We start from the raw sequence: 11996 nt of genomic DNA, 5'->3' as shown, positions 1-11996 counted from the left end.
GAACTTTTTTTTCCAATTTTGAATAGTAAAATAATTGTTTTCAAGTGACTGTAGTTAAGATATTGTGACGGTGAATGTCTTTCAAATAAATTTTCATAAACTTTTAACGACCAGAATAATTCAAGATATAAGTTTATCTTACTGTAAAAGTGCATATCTAACAAAGATACATTCAGATTATAAACTGGAAATTAATTTTTCGATTGAAATAATTTACTACGAGTTTATTAAGTCGCAAAAATTTATAATAATATCAAGTTGTGCAGTAATAGCAGGTGAAATTGTTGAAATACATTTTATTGTTTTGTAATTGCCATAAATCAATATTCCTTTTTTACAGATACTAATACTATTAATTTTATTGGGGTCTATTTTGGTTTGCAGTTTTGTTTATTTATTTGTCTGCATCTGCCATCAAGATGAGTAAATGTTTCTGAACATTACTATATTACATTTGTATAATAAACTATGCTCTCAGAATAGCAATGATATTGTGTTTCATGGAATTCTGTGTAATGTATAAATTTTCAATGGAACTTAACATTTTATTTATTAAGTCTTTGTGTCCAGTTCAAACAGGATTACAAACTTTTATACCTTAAAACAACTTTTTATACAAATTTTTGCCTCTAATAAATGAATTAATATTACTTTATTTCATTCACTGAAACATTTCTATTCTAATTTGAAGCCTAATTTACAGATTCAAAAAAATGTCTGTAACATTATCTAAATTGTCAGTTAAACAACAGTTTAATCTTGACAAAATGTTAAAGAATAAAAAATTTTTACATCATTCCATTAAAACATATCAAGATAAATCACTGAAAGTACTTAAAGAAGGGTTACTAAGAAGTAATGCAAAATATAAGGTAATTATTTTTATTATTTATTTCTTATTAGTAGTACAAATATCATACCTGGGTTTTTATAATCGAAACATTTAGCATAGGCACTGTTGTATAACATATATTTTATGGACCCTTAATAATGTAGATGATATTTAGTTTAAAAAATCTTTAAATTCTGATATCCATGTAACTTATTTATTAAGTAGTTTCAAACATGTAATTTCAACATTCTTTAATATTTTATTAAATATTTCATACTTTATTTTTTATTTCAGTGTATGAAATTTATCAGTTTGGGTTATAAATTCAATAATCTATTCAAGATTACTAGATCCATAGGCCCCAAAATCTCTGCTGAATTAGATTAATTTCAGTGTATAAGTAAAATAATATTCTCGCCTTCAATTTAATGAATTTGATGATTTCATACAATGTACTACCTGTTTGAGATTGTTATTTATTACTGTAAAGACAGAAAACTGGCTTTAAAAAAACCACCACCAGTTACTAAAATCAATTTCTTTTTTATTTATTTCTTTTTGTACTGACTGAAGAAGAGATGTAGCACTGTTATAAAATCTTTAAGTTTTACGATCCAACTAGTTCATTTAGACCAAAAAAATATACGTACATATGCATGTCACACTGATTTTGGCCTTATACCTCAGGATTGTCTGAACCAATTTTCTTCAAATTTAGCCCAAATATTTCTATATATGGTCATTGATCATGTTTATTTACTTATTTTCAGAATTCTTCCTGGGGTGGGGGATATCGTGATAAAATGAATTTTGGAAAATTTGTTACCTGTATTGCATATACAGAGTGTATTATAAAGTTCTTCCAGGACTCTCATAACCTATTTACTCATGAAAATAGGGGAAAAAGTTCATAAAACATGTCTTAAAATAATTCATTTGCAAGTTATGGTTACTGAAAGATTGTGCTCAGAATTCAGCTACCCCTGTGAAATGAGGTCGTACTGAAATTTTAGGACGTTAATTAAAGGGCAGAATTAAAGAAAAGTTAGAAAAATTAGAATTTTATTTATAAACAGTGCATTACTACATTTGTCAGAAAAGTACTTATTTAATGTAAACAAAAACCAAATTATTTTTTTTTGTGATGTGAAAAATTTGTAAAAACAAAATTTACTGTTAAAAAAAATGGAAATTACACAACAAATGTAAAATAAAAATGACTTAGATAATTTTTTTATTAATGACAGAAATACAGTAAATTATTTCAAAAATTATTACTGCAGAGTTGACAATACAATAATAACAACAGCTGACACAGGGGTCCAAAATTTTTAAGAATTCAGAAACTGTTTTCTAGTTTTATAATAAAAAATCTGTATAAGATATGACTTGATTGGTATATATGGGAAATTCATGCAATATTTGACAACTTTTTTTTTTAATCTGTTAGTCATTCCAGCATAGAATTTTTTACTTTGTTTGCTCTTTATTATCTTTTATAAATTCCTGCTCCTCCTAATTATTTTATTTTTTATTGTTTGTTTTAAGGTTATTATATGTTTTATAATTACTTACATGTTTTTTTGTTTTTTTTTAAATACTTGTATGTGTATAATTTAGGACATAAAACATTTTCTCTTTCTTTTAAATTGTAAATTTATTTATGTTATTATTTTTAAATTTATTAACATCCTTTACATTTAAACCATTTTCAGTTGCTATTTATTTAATTCAGTAATAACTTCTACATAATTTATGAATATATTAACCATACTTTTGGTGGTACATGGGTGAATTGATTTATTATTAATTGTTGTCACTGGTAATATTGGTTGTCAAATATACACACCATCTTAAATTATTTTTGTCCTTCTTTATACCGATAACTAAAAACTGAAACATGTTATTTACTTCTATTTCTAATGTATATTTAATATTTTTATGAAAACTATGTACTTTTTTAAAGAATTATAACATGTTATAAATTAATCTGTTAACATGCTTAATCAATGATCTAGTTCAATTGATAATTTAATGTTGGTGACTGTTATGTTAATGAAGCTGATATCTCAGTTAAAGCACTAAATGCAGAAGAAAAAACAAGGCAGTTAATAGAGAAATTAATTTTATTAATAATTAATTTCTCAGCAGAATTATATTCTGCTGCAAGAATGAAATTTGCTTAGCTTTTTATTTATTTTTATTATTTCATATAAGAAAAATAATACATCATTTTTTCATTCTAATTTTAATTAATTACTTTTATTCCAGATTTATGCCTTACAAGGTATTATTAAACATATCCTTCACCTAAAAACAACAAACAATAAATCTAAGCTATTAAAATTTATTAATAATCTTATTGATGTTGATGTTATGGAAATCATTTGTCAAGTTATGGCTACATTGGATACTAATTTACTTAGGTATGTACTTGAATAAACTAATTAGCCTACTATTTTAGTGTATGTTACATTTCATGTTTTGAAAGAAGAAATGGTTTTTGTATATTTAAATGTATACTAAATCATTTTAAGTTCTTTAACTCACCATCATACTATGAATAAAAAGTGATTACAAAAAAAAAATAGATTTGAAATAAATTGGAAAATGTTGTTACGCATTTATAAATTCAGAGAAGGGAATAAAATATTAGTAATTAGTACTGAATTTAAAAAATTGAGCTACAGAACAAAACTGAATCAATAACATCAAAATAAATTACAAAACAGAATTTTTTGTTATAATCGTTTGTGAACAGTTTAATTAGTGCCAAAAATAATCTTTCTGCATTAGTATTACCATCAACATTATTTACAAGCACACCAGTTATCTTTTAATATTTCCACTTAAAATATGGGTAAGTCTTCAAAACACTTTACCCAGAATAACCTGTTCCCATGAAATGTGACTGGAAAATTCAATTGATTGCACCTTGATAAAAATACAAAAATGAATGCAGAAGAACATTAGGTATACAATGGTATCAAGCCATTAAAAATGGCTTGATAGACAAACTGAATATAAAGAACGAAAAAATAACTGTTGTGTGTATTCTATACCTGTTTCTCTCATTAACTGTAATTTCGTTTGGTGCTCATGGGATCATCATACTGTATTAATTTTTTTTTATCTATCTAATACAGCTTTCATTTAACACTTTACCAAAATGAATTGATTCAGACATTTCAAAGGTCTATGTAGAAAAATAAAATTTAACTCAAAGTTAATTATAAAAACAGTGCTCCATCAATTGTTATATTCCCTAAATTTAAAAAATTTTTAATGTAACTTTCCTATTTGACCTTTAGTAAATTATACGAATGATCCTTAGTATAAAATTTTTTAACTTCCGTTTAATTTTTTAAAAGAAAATTAAAAATTAAAAATGCATTTTAAAAATAGAATTGAATCAGCCAAAAAATTAAAACAAATAAAAATTGATCATAATAACGTTTTGATTTTTCCTATGATATTAAAAATATATATGTAGAAATTCCAGTACAAGGCTGTATAAACCAAAAGTAATATAAAAAAGATCAATTAGTGAAGTGAATTATTATTAAAACTTTGCAAATAAAAATTATTTTGCATGAAGTGTAAAATAAAGAAGGTTTAGTAATGGGCTCACCTTCAATTAGCTTAGTGTCAGAAGTATTTTTACAATACATTAGACATAATAGTTAAGAATTTTACAAATATCCATACAACTGAAAATAGTTATAATGTAAAGAACATTAATGAATTAAAAAAATTCAATTTATAGTAATAAAATAAATATTTTACAATTTAAAAGAGAGAGAGAGAGAGAGAATTGTTTTATATCCTATTAAATAATATAAACACTTTAATATTTTAAAAAATTCAAACAAGTAATTACATAATCTCCTTTAAAACAATAAAAACACTATATAAAAAAAATAATCAATAAGAAATTGAATAATAATAATATTTATAACAAAGCAGAAGTTTACAGAACAGATTTGCTAAAGCAAACATATAAAAAATTCTACATTGGAATTTCAAAAAAATACTTTCAGGAACATTTACAAGTACATAAATATAAATAATCAGAAATCTAATTATTCTGATCATAAATTAAAATCAAAATTAATTCCCTTACCCTCATGAAAATACATATAATAAAAAAAAAATCAGCATTGAAAATATAATTAAAAAGCAAGTAGTGTTTTAGCTGGATAGATTATTTGGATATTAGTTGAAGTTGGATATTAGATTAAGGAAGTAATGCATTTAATTTAAGTTTTCATAGATAAATTTTAAAATATTTTCAAATTATAACATCAATAACAATAATTCTGTAATTGGGTACAGATTGTAATTTCAGCTGGATAACTTGTTCTATTTTTATGACTGATATAGTAAACATACCTCTCTATATTTTATTTTTTTAATATATGTTTTTAATCTAACATATACAATTTTATATGTTTCTATTAAGATTCAATTACTATTTTTCTTCTTAATCAATTTAAACAAGCTACTGTCATGTTCTTCTTATTTACTGAACCCCAGCTAATATTAAATATTATTCTATTTCATTAATTGTATATTTCGCTAAATTATTAATTAAAACACATTAAAACTAAGTTCTAGATCGACAAAATTATAAGCATTAATCTAAAAATAATTGTACACTTAAACAAACTTTGTATAGATTTAACATAATAAAATTCAAATGTAATAAATTGGTTAAAAGATGATATAATATAAAGTGACCCCAAAATTTTCCTTAACTTTCCTGTATGCTCCATCTATTTTACCAATGTTCATTTCTCTTTCCACTTCTGAACACTTTTCTTTAATCCACTCTTCTTTCACTAGTTTGCACTTCCTGTTTATAGTATTTCTTAATTGTCGATAGTTCCTTTTACTTTCTTTATTACTAGCATTCTTATATTTATTTTCTACATTCATCCATCAGCTGCAACATATTGTCTGAAATCCAAGGTTTTCTACCAGTTCTCTTTGTTCTGCCTAAGTTTGCTTCTGCTGATTTAAGAATTTACTTTTTAGTATTTTTCTACTTTATCTTTTTTACTCGGACCTCTTGCGATGCCCTCCTCAAAAATCTTCTTTACCTTCTCTTCATCAAGCTTCTCTAAATTCCACCGATTCATCTGACACCTTTTCTTCAGGTTTCTAAACTCCAATCTACATTTCATTATCACTAAATTATGGTCGCTATCAATATCTGCTCCAGGGTAAGTTTTAGAGTTGATGAGTTGATTTCTAAATCTTTGCTTAACCATGACATAATCTATCTGCAGCATCACCTGGCTTTTTCCATGTGTATATTCTTCTATTATGATTTTTAAACTGGGTATTGGCAACTACTAAATTATACTTTGTGCAAAACTCTGTCAGTCCCCTCTTTCATTCCTTCTGCCCAGCCCATATTCACCTACTATATTTTGTTCCTTGCCTTTTCCAATGCTTGCATTCCAATCTCCAACTATTATTAAATTTTCATCTCCTTTTATGTGTTTAATTGCTCCGTCAATTTCTTCGTATACACACTCTACCTCATCATCATCATGGGCACTTGTAGGCATATAGACGTTAACAATCGTTGTCGGTTTAGGTTTCGATTTTATCCTTATTAAAATGATTCTATCGCTACACATTTTGAAATACTGTAATTCTTCCCTATCTTCTTGTTCATTACGAAACCTACTCCTCCCTCCCCATTATTTGAAGCTGAGTTAATTATTCTAAAATCATCTGACCAAAAGTCACTTTCCTCTTCCCACCGAAGCTTGCTAATCCTCCTACTACATCTACATTTATCCTATCCATTCCTCTCTTTAAATTTTCTAACCTACCAACCTTTTTTAGACATCTAACATTCCACGCTCCTACTCATAGAATGTTATTTTTTAATTTTCTGGTGACCCCTTCCTTAGTAGTCCCCACCCGGAGATCCGAACAAGGGACTAGTTTACCTCCGGAATATTTTACCAAGGAAGGCGCCTCCATCATTGCTATATGAAAATGCAGAGAACTACATTTTCTTGGAAAAAAGCAGCTGTAGTTTTCCATTGCTTTCAGCTGCACAGTACTCAGAGGTCTGAGTGATGTTGATATGGCCATTTAAGTCGTCCTGACCTACCCCCTTAACAACTACTGAAAGAGCTGCTGCCCTCTTTCAGGAATCATTCCTTAGTCTGGCTCTCAACAGATACACCTCCGATATGGTTGCACCTTCAGTTCAGCTACTCTGTATCACTGAGCACTCAAGCTCCCTCACCACCGGCAAGTTCTCATGATTCATAGAGGCAGTTTTGTCAATAACAATACTTAATTATTAGATGATGTTAGATATGAATTATGGAGTTTTCTTTTGCTACAATGTAATTTGGTTTGTAATAATTTACATTAAAACCATTATCAATTTAATGTAATGTTAATTTAATTTGTTGTTTTTTGACCATATTAATAAGTTAAATTATTATAGATAAAGAACAATTGATGAAACAAAGTCAATTAAGGCCTCCATTACGTGAATTGGGACATTTCCAGATAAATTTGACACATCACAAGGTGACAGTTATGCTCTGCAGGTTAAGTTAAGAAATCTTCTTGATTTGCATAGAAAATATGATTCCATTCAAACACAATTAGAAATGGACTTTGATGACTATAGTTTGTCTTTAGATAGAGTACAGGTCGAAGAAAATTTATGTAAAAGAGAATGTAAGTTGCAACATTTAATAAATAGTAATCACAGGGCAACTAATCAAGAATTTCCTGTAGACACAACAATTAAAAAAAAATTTTCAACTACAGCATATTAATTTACAGTTGTTTAAAGGTGACATTCTTGAATGGCATCATTTCTTTAACAACTTAATCCACACTTGAAAGGATTTAACAAATCTTCAAATATTACATTACTTAGACTCGTCTCTACGGGGATGATACTTTAGCTATTATTAAAGATTTTCCAATAACCAATGAAAACTATAAAATTGCATTAGATTGCATATTTTAATGCTGAACATATTTTAAAGATAAACTATATAAACAGAGAATCAACTTTTTTATGGTGATTCAGTTTTTAACAGCAAGGCTGGATTATAATACTGCCAGATTATGGAAGGAAAAGTTATCAAGCAAGGCTGTCCAAACTTAGAATTTCTTGAAATCAGACGACATATTCTTGAAAATATCAACTTAGTTACTACAGACTTACAATTCAATACTGGAAATAATGTTAAGGGACGACATTACAACAATGCATTCAAATCTTATCGCAAATATTTTATTTCAAACACTAACAAGATTCATAAACAACATAATGTCAGCTGTTATTTGAGATCTAACTTTAAACATTGTTTATTTTATAACTTGAATCATCAATTATAATCTTGTAAAGAGTTTTTAACTTATCTAGTGATGAATGAAGAGCCTTTATAGAACATAATAATTTTTGTCGCACATGCTTTCATAAAAGTCATTATATCAATCAATGTTACTCAAGTAACTTATGTAATTTCTGTCAAAAAAGACACAATATACTCGTTCATACTGATAAACTTAAGATTTTAAATTAAACAATGATAAGTTTAGAAATAATGATTGTTCACAATCAAACAAAAATGTAATTCTGTCTACTGATGTATGTAATGTAAATAACATGTCATACTCATTTATGTAGAATCTTGTTAGATTCAGGCAGTCAATAAAATTTTTGCACATATAAGTTTGCTTGCAAATAAGAACTTATGCAAATCCTCCTTCCTTATTAAGTTTAAGTATTATTTCAGGTATAAATAATACCTCTAATTCTGATTATAGCATAGTACTTACACTGCACTCATGATACAAAAACTTTTCATATAAGGTGCACTGTGCTGTTTTGTCAGACTTAACTGATAACCTTCCACTACATACATTTGAAATTTTCTATCTTAATTTACCTCAAAACTTATTCTTTGCACACCGTAAATTTAATATATCAAATAATATCGATATTTTAATTGGAGCCCAATTTTATTTCGATCTTATTTTATCTTGTAAATTTATTTGAAACAAGATATCCTATTATTCAAGAGGCTAATCTAGGATATATTCTTAGTGATTGTCTCCCAATTAAACATAAGAAAACTGTTACATCCGTTCTTACACATAACACAAATCTTTCGACTATAATTGAAAATTTTTGGAAAATCAATGAAATTGAATCTGATGTTTTAGTTAATGAAACTTCTACATGTGAAACACATTTTCAACTAAATACCACTAGAAACAATCAAGGCAGATTAATTGTATCTTTACCACAGAAATCTGATAAACGGTGGCTAGGAGATTCATTCATCAATGCTAAATATAGGTTCTTATATCTGGGATGAAGGTTATACAACAATTCTAATCATAAAAGGAAATATTCTGCCTTTATGCAAGAATGCTTAAATTTAGGTCACATGTCATCACTCAATTCTGACGATTTATTAACTATTGAATCAGACATATATTACTTACCTCACCAACCAGTCTTTAAGACCACAAGTCTAATGACTAAAATGTAAGTTGTCTTTGACAAACCTGTTGTCCAACAGGATCTATTCTCAATTATACTTAGATTTAGAATTCATAACTATGTCATTGCTTCAGACATAGCAAAAATGTATTGTCAAGCACTAGTTAAACCTAATGACACTAAATTACAATCCATCTGTGGCGTGAATCTCCAGATCAGGAATTAAAACATTCTGTACACAGAAATATAACATGTAGAACCACTTGCACTCCATACTTAGCCACTAATGCCTAGTTCAAATATAGAATTGAAATCAAGTGGAAATGCTAATGGGAAATCCCCTTGATATGTCAAATGACTGTTGCTTTTCTCAACCAGATAAACTCAAAAATGTGCATCAGATTTATTTTCAACAGAATAATGTATGGAAATGTACCATTTTAATACATTTGTAGTCAACCAGGTTTTAAATAAAAAATTTGTAGATACATAAGCGGAGAATACCAATACCATGGCTTCCAAGTCCTGAACTTCCATTGTAATTTTTTCTTGTGAGGCTACATTAATAATATTGTTAACTAGTAAATATTCCAAGTCCTGAATCACTAAGAAAAGAATTAAGGAAGCAATTACACGCATAATAGATATGTTACATTGTGAATGGCAGAAAATGAATATGACCAGGTATTTACTGAGCAAAATGTGCACATACTGAAATTTATTTATTATGCATCAAAACTTTTGGGATGAAGAAGAATTGATAAAACAATATTATTTTTGTTTTTATTTAATTCATGCTTTAAATCCCAATATTCTTTTAAGATAATTAATACTGGTATTACAAATGAATTTTGTACTTTTAATGGAAATAATTGTCACTGTTTCTTAGTCAAAATTTCTTTATCTTCCTAAAGTGGTAATCATTCTCCTCTTGTTGCTCCTGCAATTGTCTTCTAGTTGGAATCCATTAAGAACTCTAAACTGGGGACATATTCTACCAGCCAAACTGTATGAAACTGTATGACTTTATTTTCAGAAACTGGCCTTGCTTTAGAGGCATTTCTTCAAATTTTCCAAGTACTACATTGCCTATCCTATTATTTTCTTTATCTATTCCTGTTTTTTACAGGAGTACACTTGAACATAACATAAATTAATAAAACATGATAAATGAACTTATTATAAAACTAGGAACATCAATTTAAACAATCAAAATTTTAGTAATATCTTAATTTAAAATTTTTACCAGTCATTTGATGAAAAATAAAATTTTGGCACTAAACACACTTTGTAAACACCAACATAAAAGGTCAAAAAATTACACTAGTCTTATAAAAGTTTTGTTTTAGATGCTCAGGAACCATTTTAATAAAAACATTCAAATTATGCAGAATTCCATTCAAATTTCACAGAAATTTGAAAGTAGGAGTTACTTCTTCCAACTTGTGGTGAACAGTTTTTTTTCTGATTTACAATATGTAATTAATTTTTTTTTTTTAATTTCAATTATACTAATTAAAGAACAGTAAAGACCAGGTAGAGTAAAGCATGTTACCCACTGGGCTGGTCTAGTGGTGAACGCGTTTTCCCAAATCAGCTGATTTGGAAGTCGAGAGTTCCAGTGTTCTAGTTCTAGTAAAGTTAGTTATTTTTACACGGATTTGATCGTGGATACCGGTGTTCTTTGGTAGTTGGATTTCAATTAACCATACATCTCAGGAATGATCGAACTGAGACTGTAGAAGACTACACTCATACATATCATCGTCTGAAGTATTATCTGAACAGTAATTACCAGAGGCTAAACAGAAAAAAAAAGAGTTAAGCATGTCATCTCGCTCATTAGTTCTGTTGACGTTACTATGCGAGAATATCTTATACGAGGTGCTACCCAAAAGTTCGGGGAATTTTACCATAAAAATAAAATAGCTTACCATAACTTATAATGTCCACTGTCTCCTTCAAAGTAATCCCCTTGAGCATTGATACACACTTTGTAAACACCAAAATAAAAGGTAAAAAATTACACTAGTCTTATAAAAGTTTTGTTTTACATCCTCAGGAAGCATTTTAATAAAAACATTCAAATTATGCAGAATTCCATTCAAATTTCACAGAAATTTGAAAGTAATAATCATTTCATTCATAATTTTGTATGTAATACAATGAAGGGCGCTCCATGCTTTTAATATTCGTGATAAAAACGTAATTTCTGAGAAAAATTTAAATATAAATTCAAATTTAAATTTAAAAAAAATATCTGGTTGGTGGGTTATGTAGTTGTGATCTTGAATTTTAGTTAAATTGGTTGCAAAAGAAGTGGTTGAGATGAAAATTGCAATGAAAAGCATAATAATACTGGAAAAGAATTACTATCGTTCTAAACCTGACCCGTTTAGAAACATTTATTTTTCTGATTCAACAGAATATCGATTCCGGGAAAATCCCTTACATAAGTGTGTATGTTGGAATTTATTACGCTTAATGGGTGAAGTGAATAAAAAAAAAAATATTTACTTTTTCTCGTCCGTTTTTTAGTAAAAAAATTCGCTTCTTGTGAAAAAAAATTAAATTTTTTTTGCGTTTACAACGTTCGGAGTATTTATCGGCCTGAAGAGTATTTTCTGTAAAATATACATAAATATTTTTTAGTATCTGTAA

This window comes from Lycorma delicatula, chromosome 4 (genome assembly GCF_047948215.1).
Source record: "Lycorma delicatula isolate Av1 chromosome 4, ASM4794821v1, whole genome shotgun sequence".
Lineage (NCBI taxonomy): Eukaryota > Metazoa > Arthropoda > Insecta > Hemiptera > Fulgoridae > Lycorma > Lycorma delicatula.
The sequence above is the reverse complement of the archived record's forward strand: the minus strand, read 5'-3'. Positions refer to the sequence as shown.